The sequence below is a fragment of the Vulpes vulpes genome, chromosome 11 (assembly GCF_048418805.1).
Source record: "Vulpes vulpes isolate BD-2025 chromosome 11, VulVul3, whole genome shotgun sequence".
Classification (NCBI taxonomy): domain Eukaryota; kingdom Metazoa; phylum Chordata; class Mammalia; order Carnivora; family Canidae; genus Vulpes; species Vulpes vulpes.
In genome coordinates, this window is record NC_132790.1 from 40,668,992 (window position 1) to 40,686,219 (window position 17,228).

Here is a 17,228-nt window from a genome sequence, read left to right on the forward strand (position 1 = left end):
ACCAAATGGTGATTGAATAATTGAATTGAGTCAAGCGATTTTCCAAGAGGAAAACCAGGGATAAGAAAGAAACCAAGGAATGAGTTGACTGTTCAGATTTGAGTTGTAAAGGAAGGATAAAGGAGAATATAGAGGTCTAACTAGAAGGAAAAGGAAGAAAAACTGATCTAGAGGCTTATGGCTACCCAAGACAGGTCTTCTGTGTAATATATAGACTTTGAATTTTTGTTATGTTCAAGCTGTAACATGGCCATGAGCAACCTGTGCACTCTGTCTTCCCGTGCAACATGGACCCGTTCAACCCCTACCTGCCTCGGTGCGCTGTAGCCAAGTGTGTATCGCCAAAGTTGCCACGCACGAGCCGCTGCCCTTCCTGAGCTTCACGCCACAGCTGAAGGCCTGCATCTACAACATCACCTACTGACATGGGTGAGGATGCACCAGGAGGCCAGGACTGCACCCGGCAGGTCTGGCACAGGCCTGGCCCTTTGCCTCCATCCACCGTGGGCAGAGCTGTGTCCTGGAGCACTGCACCTTCTGTAGCTACAGAAGCTACAGGCCTGTGTTCTCTGAAGGGAAGCAGGGTGACCTCTGCCTGGATCTGCTGCTGCCACAGGGGTCGAGCAGCCTCACCTGGGCCTTGTTCACACCCTTTGGCCCCCAGGCCTTAGCAGAGGCCCCCAGTTGTGGTGGTGGGGAGGAAGTTGGGCCACACAGGGCACAGGCTGCTATTGGAAGGCCCGGGAGTTTGGGTGTCCTGTAGTACGAATGGACCAAGTTCCCAAACTCCATGTTTCTTTCTCCTTGCTCCTAGGTTTCCCCTGTTTAGGAGCTAGGTTCCCAATAGGTATACTCTTCACGGAAAGCCAAACTGTGTCATCACTTCCACTGGGCACAGAGGGTAAGTTTAGACAACGTGGCTCCTACTCAAGGCTTATTTAAGTTCCTCCTCCCTTGGGACGCAGTATCCAGCAGCTGAGAAGAGGGACCCAGCACTGTTTGGGGGTAGAGGGGCACAGTAGTGAGCTGGCTCTGAAGTCTGTACTCCCCACAGCCCCCTGCACTACCCTGAACTTCATTCCACCCATGCCTGGGCACCACACTCCCTCAGAGTCATTGGCATTTATATTCACCTGTATCTTACAAGCAGGAAATCAGACAAGATGCCTCTCATCTTGTGGTCTCCTTTTAGCCTCTGTCTGCCCTATCTCCCAGGAGCCCACAAACCCTCATCATCTGCACAAGTAAGGTAAACCTTTGATTTGCCCTAACAGGAAATATCCTACCTACAAAAATAAACATAAGAATTAATCTATGTGAGAAAGAAAAAAAAATAAAATAAAGGAGTAACATAAAGGAGAATATTTTGGTTGGTTCTCGTAGAAATCCTAAAAAAATGGCTTTGTACCTAAAATATAATCATATTAGTATACAACGTGAGATTTGTAGAAGTAAAGCCTTAAAGGTAACCCTGCAGACTCGCAGTAGAACAAAACTAATCGTGAAGCACCACTTTTATTTCTGGAATGTTTGATGGAAAAGACAAAAAAAAAAAAAAAAAAAAGAAAAAAAAGACTGAGGAAAGAGATATGAGTATTCAGCTAAAAAAGAAACTCAGTTTTTCTGACTTAAGCCATGAATGTCTACATAGAACAGTAAGCCATTGTAGGCTTTACACAGTGTATTTACAGTACTTCTTACGCATTTATTTTTTCAGTTTTGCATTTTATAAGTTGGTAGATTCACAATTAGAAACAAAAGAGGGGCATCTGGGTGGCTTAGTGGGGGGCACCTGGGTGGCTCAGTGGTTGAGCATCTGCCTTTGGCTCAGATCATGATCTTGGGGTCCTAGAATCAAATGCTGCATCAGGCTCCCCACAGGAAGCCTATTTCTCCCTCTGCCTATGTCTGCCTTTCTCTGTCTCTCATGAATAAATAAATAAAAATCTTTAAAAAAGAAAAAAAAGGAAACAGAAGGAAGAGTAGTGCAAACAATAAAAATAAATTTGGGGTGCCTGGGTGACTGAATCAGTTAAGCTCTGACTCTTGATTTCAACTCAGGTAATGATCTCAGGTGGTGATATGGAGCTCTCATAGGGCTCTTTGCTCAGCAGGGAGTCTGCTTCTCTCCCTCCCCCATGCTCATGCTCTCAAAAATAAATGACAATGAATCTTAAAAAAATAAACTATAAGTAATATACACTTGAAAGATAGAGTCACTTTTAGGATTGAACTTTGGACAGTTGCCGGGAGGCCATGAACTTCTAGAGATGACTAGATTTAGTTGTATACCAGGAAAAAAAAGAGAAAGGGAACATCCATTCTCCACTGGATAGAAATTAGATCACTCTGTAATGCACTCAGAATAAACACAAAATGTGCTCTTTTTACATATTATTGTGATAATCTCTATAACTTATTTTGAGGATCATAGTTATTATGATGGGTTGGGGGACTATGGACTCAGAGGGAAAACCTTTATACTACTGTGTGAAGTATGGTTTTGTTGGTGAGGGCATCCGTATATGGTATAAGAGCTGCCTTGTGTGAATTGCTTGAATATCACATCAGCTACACAAAATGATACACCGTAAAGGAGGTATCACAAAATGAAACAATGGGATCCCTGGGTGGCGCAGCGGTTTGGCGCCTGCCTTTGGCCCGGGGCGCGATCCTGGAAACCCAGGATCGAATCCCACGTCGGGCTCCCGGTGCATGGAGCCTGCTTCTCCCTCTGCCTGTGTCTCTGCCTCTCTCTCTCTGTGACTATCATAAATAAATAAAAATAAATCTTTAAAAAAAAAAGAAAAAAAAACAAAATGAAACAATATGTAAGTAGGGGGTCAAAAGATATTTTGAGTTCCAAATCTGCTACTAACATGACATATGACTTTATATAAGTAACCTCATCATGCTTCTTCCATGTAGGAATGTTACACATCATAACAATAGAGAACACAAGAACAATAGAGAGAACACAAGAAACGTTCAGTGCTTTCAGAAACACTCCACAAAGAAAAACCGACAAACAAGTAAACAAAAATGGTCTTAATTCTAGAATTCTGCAATTATGAAAACTCAGCTGTAGAAGATTTTAGGAGGAAAGATATATATGTGTATGTGTATGAGTATCTATATACATGCATGGAGCTCTAAAGCAGAGCATTTGGAATGGATGACAGGAAAGATGAAGGACAAAAAATTAGTTATCACATGAGAAAGTCCTCAATGTGATTTTGTTTTATTTTATTTTTAGAGACAGAAAAAGAAAGAGCATGTGTGAGTGGAGGGCAGAGGGAGAGAGGCAGAGAGAATCTTATGTAGGCTCCACACTCAGCAAACAGAACCCAACATGGGGCTCAATCTCATGACCCTGGGATCATGACCTGAGCCAGAATCAAGGGTCAGACGCTTAACCAACTGAGCTACCCAGGCACTCCTGATTGTATTATTTTAGGACAGTTCAATAGTGTTTTTTTTTTTTTTTAATTTTCCATTTTAGTGTTATGATTATATAGCAGTAGCGTTAGTATTTTTAAGGAAGTAGAGTGAGTAGATAGTTTAGAATGTAACTGTATTCATTTTCAAAAGGCAGAGTACTTCTAGTTTTTATACAGATGACCTAAAGACTCATTTTAATGGTGTGTTCATACTTATCTTTTCCACATGCATAGGTTAGGCCCTATTGTAATACCAATACCAATACCAAATTGCAAAGTATATATCATAAAATTTCAAAACATAATAGACAGTGTGATATAGTTTTCACTTTCAAATTGGTTCTTTTGGAAAGTAAGTAAGGCAGGAACAACCTTGTTGTCTTAAGATGTAATTCACATGAGTTGAAAAAATGAATAGAGCCCAATGTTATATTAACTTCCACTAGATAGATATCTTTAAACATGATGAAAGGCTCTTAACACATGAGTTCAAGTCTCAGGCAGTTTTGCATTGAAAGAGTAATTTATTTTTCATTATTCACTTGCTAGAACAAATGCATTTGCAACACAGAGGAGATATGGATCAGCTCTGCTACAGTATCAATGAGATGGCTATTTCCCAGACATTCCAATCATAAAAAAAAAAAAAAAATACACTACTTTTCTTTGTTCTGAGCGTGATAATGGAAAGTTGATGCCAATTTTTACAGCTAAAATCTGCAAGTAGCAGCTTAGATGGGAAACTAGAAAGTGACTTTTCAAATTTAGTACTGAGCTAGGCAGCAAAGAGCCCTATAACCCAAACAGTAGTTTATCTTTAGACACATTTTACATTTATCCTGGTATATGCTTTCTGCCAGACTGAGTCTAATGACCAGGAGCACAGAGTTTCTGAAAATGCATGTGGAAAACAGTCTTTTAAACAATTACCATGTCTTCTAAGAGTGTTAAAGCTCCAGAGCAACAGACCAGGTATATGGAAGCTCCCAACCTGGGCGAGTAGGTCTTTCTCAGTGAGACTAGCAGAGAAATTTATAATGCTACTAAGAGTTACTTGGAGAAGTGTCCTGCCTCTCCAGTTTAACTTCTGTATTTACATTATATACTCTCCTTTTATTATGGACTCAACTTCTTCTAGAAAGGACCGACAAAAGTAAATCTTGCCATATTTGGTCCTGTTTTATTTTGCTATCTGACTCTAGGCTTATTTTTCAATGTTTCACATCTCTGAATTTTCATATTAAGAACTCAGCCTCAAGTCAGTTGGGAGAATTAGATAATCAGATGCATATAAATAATCCAGAACAATGTGGTATTGAGTAGGTAGTCATTAAATAGTGGCCTCTACCATCCACTTGCATCTCTCAGCTTTCTAATTTCCAGCAGGCAGCACAGTTTTTATACTGTGGTCTTTCTATAGGGAAGCATGGTTCCTTGCCTTACATATTCAGCTCCATTAGTAGATCTATTCTTTTCTGTTAGATCCATATGACAATATGCAAGTGAGTAGCAACAAAGCATCCTTTGTGAAAGCATATTGAATGCATATAATAGAAGTGTTATTCCAGCAGGTTTTCAGAAAGTATTTAATCAAAGAGAGGCTTTGAGAGGAAGATAAACTGTAAGAATGTTAGAAAACTTGAGGTATAGCACCTGACACCAAACAGAAAAAAAAATTGGGGTAGTGATGGATAAAACTATCCTACTTAAATGTGTTTGACATCTAGTCCTCATGTCTTAAATATTCACAGAAACAGTAGAATGGTGGCTGTCAGAGACTAGGGATAATAGAAAATGGGGAGATGTTGGTGGAAGGGTACAAACTTCCAGTTACAAGATAAGTTCATAAGATCTACATATATAGCATGGTGACTATAGTCGATAATACTATTATCACATACCTGGAAGTTACTAAAAGAGTACATCTTGAATATTCTCAACATATACAAAAAAAGTGGTAAATATGTGATGGGATAGGGGTGTTAGCTAAATTTATTTGGTGATCATTCTCTGATGTATGTGTATCAAAATATCAAATCATCACGTTCTACACTTTAAGCTTACACAATGTTCCATATGAATTATGTCTCAATAAAGCCATTAAGAAAAAGAACTTATAGCTAGATTAGTCCTTATAAGTCCTTATAAGATTATCCAAGTTAAAAATACTTAGATAATTTATCAATAAGATGTACAGGTATTTTGTGAGAAGCAAAACTTACTAAAACTCTTTTAACTACCTCCCTGCAATATTGCTTTATGAAATACCAGGGACACTTATAAATTCCTATTTAGTTGGGCAAACAACTTGGACATAATGTAGAAAGATAGGATAAAGAATCAACAATTTTAATACCTAATATATATGGAGTTGAAGAGAACCAATTGGACTTTCTCATAAGATCATCGTGTACATCTTAATTTTCATAGCCCCACTATAAGGAAGTCTTATTTTGCCCCCATTTACTGGATAAGGCCCCTAAGATTCAGGGAATTTCAGTATTTTTTCTAGTTTTATTGAGAAATAATTTATATACATCAATGTGTATGTTTTAGGTGGATAGCATGATAGTACATGATTTAAATATATTGTGAAATGGTTACCACAGTAGTTAACATCCATCATCCCCTAGAGATACAATCAAAAGAAAAAGAAAATTCTTTGCTATGGGAAAGAACTCCTAGAACCAACTCTCCTAAGAATGTCCCTATATTTCATACAGCGGTATTAACTATAATCATTGTGTTGTTTGTTACATTTCTACTACTTAGTTACCCTGTAACTGGAAGCTTGTACCTTTTGACCACCTTCCTTCAAATTTTAGTATTTTTGGCAGACCACATAAGTAGAGAAGACTGGGATTGAAATAATCTCTCTATAATTTACTGTTCTTTGAATTCGGTCTATGTAAAAAAAGTTTTTTTTTTAAATTTAATTTTATCACTCAGTGTCCTCTGTGATAGCCTCAATATCAACTTCATGCTCACAAAGAATCCTACAATCCCTCATGCACTAAAGGAGGAGACGAAAGCCATGACCTGGGGTCTAACCCTAGTTTAATCAACGCCAATGTGGTCTGGATTTTTATTCAATGTAGAAGTGAAAAGGTGAGAAAAGATAAATGTTCTGTTCAAAGCTTCTCTCAAGCCTTTGCATTTCTAGTGGGATATCCGCTGCTATATCGGAACATAGGATTCTCTCATACTTTAATGCCTACACATGATTCTTTTTTTTTTTTTGCCTCTATTTAGTGTCTCACATTTTTTGTTAAAAGAATTCTACTCATCCTCCAATAGTCACTAAAACATCATGTGGAGTCTTCCCTGTTCTTTCTACACTGTTATTAAGAAAAAAAGTCCTGCTTCCTTTCACTAGAATTTTATCACATATTTACTAGAGAATTTTGTACACTGTAATCTAGTTGCTTGTGTGTTTCTACATCTGTTTTCCTACTCTATTCAAATTGATGTGGGAAATAATTCTGCAACACATAATACTACTTCTAAGATATAATTTCATTGATATGGGAAAACAATCATAATATATAAAGCATACGTAATTCAAATTAGAAGCACTCCAGAGAAAATACAGCAAAATATTTACAATTATAACCACTGAATAGTGGAATTTGAGTGAATTTTTCTTTTGCTTGTTTTCCAATTTTTCAACACTACATTATTTGTGTACTAAAACAGAGAGACAGTTGAGATGCTTACATTTAGTCACTGATCAAATTCTGTATGAAAAACTAGTCTGCTTTTAACTCATTAACTCAAATAATAAAGAAAAAAGGGAATCTTTGACACAGTGTAAGGGGAGTGAAGAACAGAAACTAATATCTAGGTAAGAAAAAAATAGACCTTTCAAAAAGGTCTAAAAGAATAACTGAAATTTTGAGTAATTGAGATTATTCAACCAAAGAGAAATAACTAGTGACTAATTATATATAAGATAAAGACAGTGTATGATGACTAACTGTTGTCCATCTCTATAGAGAACTAAATTAAAAAATTGAAGGTAGGAAGGAAAGGAAAGGGAAGAGGAAGGAGGAAGGAAGGAAGGAAAAAGAAAGAAAAGAAAAGGAAAAGAGACAAGACTGAAACTCAAGCAAAAGGGATTTAAACGATATATTAGGAAGACTTTTCTGACAGTGAAACTGTTAAGTACTATACCAGATTACTAATGGAATAAGGAAATATTTATTAAGGTCTTATAAAACCAGTCTGGAATAATTTTCAAATTGGCATGTGTGCAGACAGGGGGATGCTTAAGTTGACTTTTAAAGGTCCTTTGCAGTGCTTTGCTTTTATAGTATGATGGATTTTATAGGAATAACACCTATTTCTCATATGACACTAAGTGATTCATTCAAGACTTTCCAGAAGCCAAAAAGCCCTATCCTCAGTCCTCTACTGACATGTAGTTTTTATTTTCTAAATCTCTAAGGTGGAAAATAGATTTCTTAAACGTAGGCACTGGGATTTTTAACAATCTCTTAAAGCTCTTACGTTTTGAATTCTCAACTCAGATCAAATTCATTTTATGCTCTACTAAATGCATATCATCTCTGAAAAGCAATTTTTAGTCTTTATAATCTAACCTTTCCTCTTCCTGTCTTCCACTTTGACTCCCATAGATCGGTTTTAGTCCAAGATGTATTTTAGACCTGGTTTCTTGTTAAATTAGACTATGACAGAAAATGTACTGTCATTTGTGGAAAAGGAAATTGAGAAGGTGAGTAATTAGATGTCAAGAAGATCTCATATTTACTTCACACTATCCATATTGTTTTTCTTCCTTATGATTAAGTAATATCCAAGACTGAATTGTTGATACTATTTCCCCAATTTTAATTAACATTGCCTTGACTAATGCACAATTTCATTTTTTCTCATAATATGATTTCCTCTCTAGGAAAATATGTCTCAAAAGGCTTAAGAACCCTTATTCTGTCATTGCTCAATAATAATATCCTTTTGTTAACTGCCTTTCTTGTTTTAGGAACCCTGGATTGTAAAATACATAGGAAAAAACAACTTTAAAAATGGATAAACACTATAGCTTTTTTTAATGTTTTAAATCTCTTATCTCAATCTACCCAAATTTAGAGTAGACACAGTACTATCTTTATCCCCTTGGTAGCTTACATTTTTAAGAAGGAAAAAGTGCTTTACACCATTTTTTTCAAGGTGAAATAGGAACAGAAACAGAGGGCTATTTTTCTAAAAGGTAATTCCAAAATCATGATTTTAATAAAAACCATTCATTAATTTATAGTCTTTATCCTTTTTTTAAAGATGTTATTTATTCATGAGAGACATACAGAGAGAGAGGCAGAAGACATAAGCAGAGAGAGAAGCAGGATCCCTGCAGGGACCCCAAATTGGGTCTTGATCCCAGGGCCCGGGATCACGACCTAAGCCAAAGGCAGATGCTCAACCACTGAGCCACCCAGATGTCCCCATAATCTTTATTTTTTAAAGAAATATTATGGCAGGTATTAGATATGTCATTTTATCTTCATCATATCTGTTATTTTCCATATTTACAAATCCTTTGCAGGAAATTATTTGACCAGACTAACAATCGTTAGAATCCTGATTCTTTCTTGAATTCAAATGATTAAGTACTATGCTAAGAAGTGAGGATGGGTGGCTCAGCAGTTCAGCGCCTGCCTTTGGCTCAGGGCGTGATCCTGGAGTCCCGGGATCGAGTCCTGGGATCAAGACCCGCATTGGGCTCTCTGCATGGAGCCTGCTCCTCCCTCTGCCTGTGTCTCTGCTTCTCTCTCTTTTTGTGTCTCTCATGAATAAATAAATAAAATCTTAAAAAGAAAGAAGTGAGGATACACCACTGAAAAGAGTTAAGGAGGTACAAAAGGATATATAGACAAGGAAATAAACCACAGTTGACCCTTAAACAACATAGGTTTGAACTGTAAGGGTCCACTTACATAAGGATTTTTTAATAGTGCTGTATTTTCCCTTCTTTAAGATTTTTCTTTTTTTTTTTAAATAGACATATAGTTGACATACAATGTTACATTAGTTTCAGGTATACAATATAGTGATTCAAAAAAACTATAGCTACATTATGCTGTGCTCACCACAAGTGTAGTTATCATCTGTACCCATTTAACATTATTATAATATCATTGACTATATTCCCTATACTGTGCCTTTCAGACCCATGACTTACTCACTCCATAACTGGAAGTCTGTATCACCCACTCCCCTTCATCGATTTTGCCTACTTCCCTACAATCCTTCTTTCTGATAACCATCAGATTGTTCTCTGTATTAATGGGTCTATTTCTTCTTTTTGCTTGTTTGTTTCATTTTTTAGATTCCTTATATGGGTGAAATCATATGGTATTTGTCTGTCTTTGCCTGATTTATTTCACTTAGCATAACACCCTTTAATCTTTCTTCTGATTTTCTTTTTTTAAAAAGATTTTATTTATTTGAGATATAGCATAAGCAGGGGAGAAGGGCAGAGGAAGAGAGAAAAACAGGCTTCCTGCTGAGCAGGGGACCCGACTCGACTCGGGACTCAATCCCAGGACCCTGAGATCATGACCTGAGCCAAAGGCAGACAGATGCTTAACAGACTAAGCCACATAGATGCCCCTCTTTTGGTTTTCTTAATAGCATTTTCTTTTGTCTACTTACTTTAATATAAAAATATAGTATATATTGGGCAGCCTGGGTGGCTCACTGGTTTGGCACCACTTTAGCCCCAGAGCATGATCCTGGAGACCTGGGATCGAATCCCACATCAGGCTCCCTGCATGGAGCCTGCTTCTCCCTCTGCCTGTGTCTCTGCCTCTCTCTCTCTCTCTCTCTCTCTCTCTCTCTCTCTCTCTGTCTCTCATGAATGAATAAATAAAATCTTTAAAAAAATTAAAAAATAAAAATATAGTATATAACACTATATACAAAATGTGTGTCCATCAACTATTTATGTCCTCAGTCAGGTTTCTGGTCAATCATAAGCTATTAGTAGTTATGTTTTTGAGGAGTCAAAAGAAACATGCACATTTTCCACTGCATGGGGTCAATATTCCTAACCTCTGCTGTTGTTCAGGGACTAACTATATAACATAATGTGATAAGGTCAAGGTATAGTATGGCTCTACAAAGTATCCAAGAGCCTATATTTGGAAAATATTCTTGTAGGAAATAAAAGTATACTGAGATTTGAAAAATGAATAAGAGCCAATAATGCAAAAAAGGCAAAGGGAAGCAGAAAGCAGGAGAATGAAGCTCTGCAGACCAACCAAGAGTTGAAGGAAGACTGCAGATGGCTGTGTGTGACTTCCCCAAACCACCCCTGAACCAGCACCACTGGTATCACCTGGGAAGAATGTGTAAAGTATGCAAATTCTGCAGCCCCATCCCAGATCAAATGAATAAGAAACTTTCTGTTTTGAGCCCATCAATCTGTGTTTTAACAACTAATCACTCCATGTCATTCTACGTGTGAAAACCACTGTAGAAGAGGAACTGAAATTCAATTGGCAAGATTATATGGAATACTCAAAAGTAAATTAATTAGCCTTGCAAAATGAACAATAAGAACCAGAAAAATCAAGACCTTATCACACCAGGACAATGATACCCAGAGCCATTCATTCCCATCACTTCCATGGAGGAGCTTTTCCTGACTATGGTAGTCAGGCAGTCATCTAAAGCAGCCCATTGGCCACTTTTCCTCACAAACCAAGTTTTACTTGCATCACAGAACCTATCACTAGCTTATAATTTCTTATTTCTTTACTTTTGCTTGTTTGGGCCTGTCTCTTTCGCTGAGATGTCAGATCCCTGGGGACAGAGCCCTTGTCTGTCTTGCTCTATACTGAATTTCCAACATTTAGAATATTGCTTGCTATATACTAGACACTCAGTAGATGAATGGATCAACGTATAGGTCTGTAGGGATGTAGAGGTGAGAAAGACCAAAGTCCTGAGATCATGGAGCTTATTTTCTGGTCTACATGACTATATTTGCACTTAGGTTGGTATAGGATAACTGGGGGAAACCAAGGACAGGAAAACTAATTCAGATGCTGTTATTGCCAACAGTGTCCATGGTAATGGTGACCTCTACTAGAGAAATGCCAATGGGAGTAGAAAGAAATAGATAAAGATATGACACATTTAAGAGATAAAATCAGGAGTCTCCTGTGCTTGATAGAATGTAAGAAGAAGGAGTCAGGGGATGAAGGGGTGGATTTTGGCTTAAGCCGTTGAAAGATAGAGACACTTTGTAGAGAAAGGGAACAGAGAATAAAAGGCAAGCAGGGCTGCCAATATTGTATGGGGCATACTGACTCTAAAAAATTATTTATTTTCTATACTTGAGGCTCACATGTAACTAGACATCCTGTGTTTTTATTTGATAATAAAATACAGCACAAAATTAAGTAAAAGCTTGGTGAAATGATATGTATTAATCAACCCAAATTCCTTATTAAACAAATCTAAGTGATAAACTGAATGTTGAAAACATTGAGTTCAGGTTACTCAATGACTTTATTCGCTTACAAAAAGACATTGGGTTGCCTTAAGTTCCCAAGAATTGTGCACTTGTGTGTCTTTTAGGTAGGAAACTAGGGATACCTAGGAAATTATTTTTGTTACTTAACAGTTTAAGATAATTATTTCTATGTATATGGAAGGTAGATGAAGAGGATTGAAAATTTTGCCAAGAACCCTATTGTTCAGTGCTTTAGCGCCGCCTTCAGCCCAGGGCCTGATCCTGGAGACTCAGGATCGAGTCCCACGTCGTCGAGCTCCCTGCATGGAGCCTGCTTCTCCCTCTGCCTGTGTCTCTGCCTCTCTCTCTGTCTCTGTCTCTCTCTCTCTCTCTGTGTCTCACATGAATAAATAAATATTTTTTTAAAAAAGGTTTAAAGTTTAGATACTGCTCAACTAATTTCCACTGCTTGAACATCTTCCCTCAAGAAATGGGTTTTTGTTACAGTGAGGTCCTTAGGAGGAAGAATGTCTAGGCAGAGGAAACGGATTGATGCTATTGTGACTATGGTTATACAAACCTTTATATTCATTTAATAGTTTACAATTTTGAAAATATTTTCCCATTAATATGACCTTATTTAAGGCTTCCAGTAACTCAGGGGGTCATTGGGATTTATTTCCATCTGAACAGATGAGAGCATGAGATTCTTTAAGATTTGATGGTTTTTCTTGAGATCATATCTCTAGAGAGTATAAGAGATAACACCCACCCAGCACTTCTGACAATAAGCTCTGAATTCAGGGCACCTGGGTGGCTCAGTCTGTTAAGCATCAGATTCTTGATTTCAAGACAGGTCATGATCTCAAGGTGGTGGGATTGAGCCCCAAGTCAGGCTCTGTGCCAGGGTAGAGCCTGCTTAAGATTCTTTTTGTCTGCCTCTCCTTCTGCCCCTTATCATCCCTCTCTAAAAACAAATTAAAAACAATAAGTTCTGAATTCAATTTCAAGGCAAGGTCAAAGGAGGGGAAGTAACGTAAATGTAACAATATGTGTACCCACAGATATGTGTTTTTCTAGTGCAATCAGATGGCTCTCTGATACATGCATCCAAAGCCTTGGGCAGCAAGGTGGTTATGGTTAAAAGCTTTCACAGAATTGCTCAGACACTGTAGAGGTGATACTCAGGTACAAGAATTTTTTTTTTTTTTACCAGTTACTGAGTGATGGTGGGATACCGTTAACCTACCAGACTAGCCAGTAGTAGTTGCAAATCTGAACATTTGAAGCGAAGAGTAATGTCAGTAGAAACTGCCATTGCTAAAAGCTGAGGAGGACAAGACAGTGACCGGAAATGATCGTTTAAGGAGTTAGCACAAGCTGGAGAAGCTGGGGAAAACTGTTGGGAAATCCCTTGTGGGCAAAAGGTACCGACAAGAGAGATGGAGCTGCGGGCAAAGGAAGCCTAATTGTCGACAACCACTGCCTTATTGACCATTGCAGTGAGTGTCAATTTTAAGGAGGAAAAAATCATCCGCTGTTTATCAGAATGAAAATGGACATCATCAATCCACTGCCATGTCCCTCATTAAGAAGTGAGAGTAAATATTACCCACTCTCGGGTGAGGTCGTTTTGGGGACTTGGATTTCCAGCAGAGAGATCATGAAAGTTCACAACCCAGGTCTACAGGAAACAGGGACAGAGCCTGACAGTGTGCAAATACACTCCTGCAGTCTCTGAGACCTTAGACCTGTACTCTGTTTCCTCCAGAAATAAATGGAGAGATAGGTTGGACAGGGTTGTTTTAAAATATTTTGAAAAGGCTTAAAGATTCTGTAAGTGCCCCAACAGTCAATTTCCAGGCAAGAGTTGAGGCAAGTGCATACAGGTCCAAGCCTGCCCCTTCTTAAATTAGATCAGCTCTTCTATATCCACATAGGGATTTGGCATATGAATTTGTTTGAAGTTTATTTCCTGTGGCTATAAAATTTGAAAATATCTAGACTATGTCTTCTCAAACTTTTCTCCTAACTTGAGAATCGGCATTCACCAGCAGATAAGTTCTTCTGGTCTGTTTCCAAAATTCTCCAGGTTCAGAATGCCAGCACCATCTACCGTGTTTCATCTCTTCCCCCCTCACTGCTTCGCCGACACTCCCACTCTCTCTTTTTCATTCCTCCCACCCTTACCCCCAGATTTTCCGAGACTGTAAATTCTACCATTATTTCTTGATTTTGAATTTGCTTGGCATTTGTCTGCACTGCCAAATCTACCTCAGGTTTACAGGGAAGGCTCCAGCTGGAAAAATAAGCTTCCTGTTCAGGCCCATCCTGTTTCTAATCTGCTGCCTTGTAAGAAATTCCCTTCAGGGATTTCCTTACTTCCTATTGCTTTGCCTTTTCTGCTATAAACCTCACAAATATTAATCTCTCCTGGTCCCCATTTTCCCTTACTGCCTAACTTTTTTTTTTTTTCAGTCTAAAATGCCTGCCAGTACTTTTCACACTTAATCATGTCTCCAGGAATACTGGCCCTAGGTCAGAGCCAGAGGCTGCAACTTGACAAACTGTGTTGCAAGGTGGTTTTCCCTCCACACTCTGCAGCTGTCATCTTCTCTCCAGGCTCCAAACTGCAAATTAGCCAGCCTCAGCAGGGGATCCTGGGATTTTGTAGTTCCTAGTCATTAAACAAAGAAGAAGAAGGTAGTAGCTTCTCCCCTCCCCCCTCCCCCCATTGCTAGGATAATAATTAACCCATAAATCTATATTCATTATTGTTTTCTTTTGATGAGACTTTGATTTGTAGACTCAGAAATCACAATTGAGGAGCTGAGAAGTCTATTTCTTGGAGCGAAACTATTTACAAATAACACTTTGACTATAAGAATTTATATTATCCTTTAACAGAAAACATATCTGCTTCACCAATATTGTTAGTATTTAAATTTTCTTTTGGGTGATTGTAGTGTTATGACTCTGGGGCAGAGAGAGAAGTTTGGGCTCTCTTTACATAGAAGAAAAGCAACCTAAATTTTTTTCTACCAAATTATGAAGGCAAAAAAAAAATTAAATACACTATTTTCTATATTCTAGACATTATGTTCTATTAACATCCAATTTAAAACCAATGCTAATACCATTGATATTTAGGGATTACACTTTGTTGTACAAACTCACCTGGAATAAACTTTAGAAATTACTGAAATTCAAATATGGTCAGCATTCCGTTTCATTTTTGGGTAAAATCAGAAATGTTTAGTTCAAAGTATGTAGCAGCATCCTAAGTGGTTATTCTAAGTGTTCTGTTTTTCTACAATTTTTAAAAAAATATTTTATTTATTTATCCATGAGAAACACACAGAGAGGCAGAGACATAGGCAGAAGGGAAAGCAGGCTCCTCGAGGGGAGCTGATGTGGGACTTGATCATAGAACTCTGGGATCATGCCTTGAGCCAAAGGCAGATGCTTAACCGCTGAGCTACCCAGACGTCCCTGTTTTTCTACAACTTTTGCCATAATCATTCTTTTTCTAAGATTTTTTAAAAATTAATTTGAGAGAGACAGAGTCAGTGAGAACACTCGCAGGAGGGAGGGTCAGAGGGAGAGGGAGAAGTAGATTCCCTGCTCAGCAGGGAGCCAGACATGGGGCTTGATCCCAGGATCCTGAGATCATGATCCGAGCTGAGGGCAGATGCTTAACTGAGTGAGCCACGTAGGTGCCCCCATAATCATTCTTTTTTTTTTTTTAAAGATTTTATTTATTTATTCATGAGAGACACATAGAGAGAGGCAGAGACATAGGCAGAGGGAGAAGCAGGCTCCCTATGGGAAGCCTGATGTGGAACTTGATCCCAGGACCCTGGGATCACAACCTGAGTCAAAGGCAGACACTCAACACTGAGCCACCCAGGTATCCCTATATTAGTCATTCTTAAAATAAGTTTGTCATAAGTTTTTACAAAGAGACTTTTATGTATTCTTATTTCATAGAAATACTGAAAGTTTAAAAATATCTATTGAGTTATTACTATGCACTAAGAAATGTACTAGGTACTTGAGCATGCAGTAGAGAGCATTATTGATATCATCATACACTCGTGAATTTTTAAGAAAGAAAAAAATAAAATGAAGATGTGTTTATTAGCTTTTATCCATAAGTATGGAAAGGAAATGACTTCTATATTTTGAATGATCATCTACACCAAATCTAAAAGTGGAGACATATCTAGGTCTTCAAATTCTAAAAATTATATATAAAGTATGAACAGTTAAACACTTTCTTATATAATATTTTTGCTTTTACCTGGATATAACCCTACCTTTAGGACCTTTAGGATGAGACAAGTCTTCTCTAAAACAAAACATCAGTCAAAAATTGCTCACTGTTCAGGACACCTGGGTGCTCAGTGGTTGAGTGTCTGTCTTTGGCTCAGGGCATGATCCCAGAGTCCCAGGATCAAGTCCCATATCGGGGTCTCTGAATGCAGCCTGTTTCTCCTCTCTCTTCCTGTGTCTCTGTCTCTCTTTCTGTTTCTCTCATGAATAAATAAATAAAATCTTTTTAAAAAATACAAAAAAAATGCACACTATTCCAAACAACTGATACATAGAGAAAATGTGTGTAACATTTGGGGAAAGTCAATGGAAAATTACATGAAAATTTGAACACAGAAATGGAAAGAAAGGTAAAATGCTAATGGACAAAAAATGCACTCAGTGTGCTTTATATACTAAAGATATACTGTAGCTGTATACCTAAGACTCTAAAATTAGGATTTGACTTCTTGGCTCTGTTTTATAAACTGAGTGATGGTAAGTCTCTTAGCATCTGTTGGCTAATTTTGGAGATAATAATTATATCCACCTCATGCTTTTATAAAGATTAAATATGTAAGATAAGTGTTTAAACTATGAACTGCAATAGTTATTTTTGGTCCTTCTACCCCCATCACATAATTAGATATTCACCAGAATTCCATGACCCTAAAATTATCCAGCTAGCAGTGAGATTATTACAAGGCCACAACAAATGGACAAGAACCCTTACATTACTATTCTTCATCTTTCATAACTTGCATCAGGGTAAGTGATTATCATCTTCATTGACCACTGCTTTCTGAGGGCAGGTGACATACCTTTCTGGCACACAGTAGGAATCTCATAATCAAGTTCATGCTTGCAAAAACTATAAGCAGTTAATAAATGCAGGAGTGAATGATGCATCTCTATGTCCACCTAACATTTCAAGGGACTTTGACGAGACAGCCAATTGATTCTTAAAGTTGGACCCTTTTTAGGGACAGAGAAGA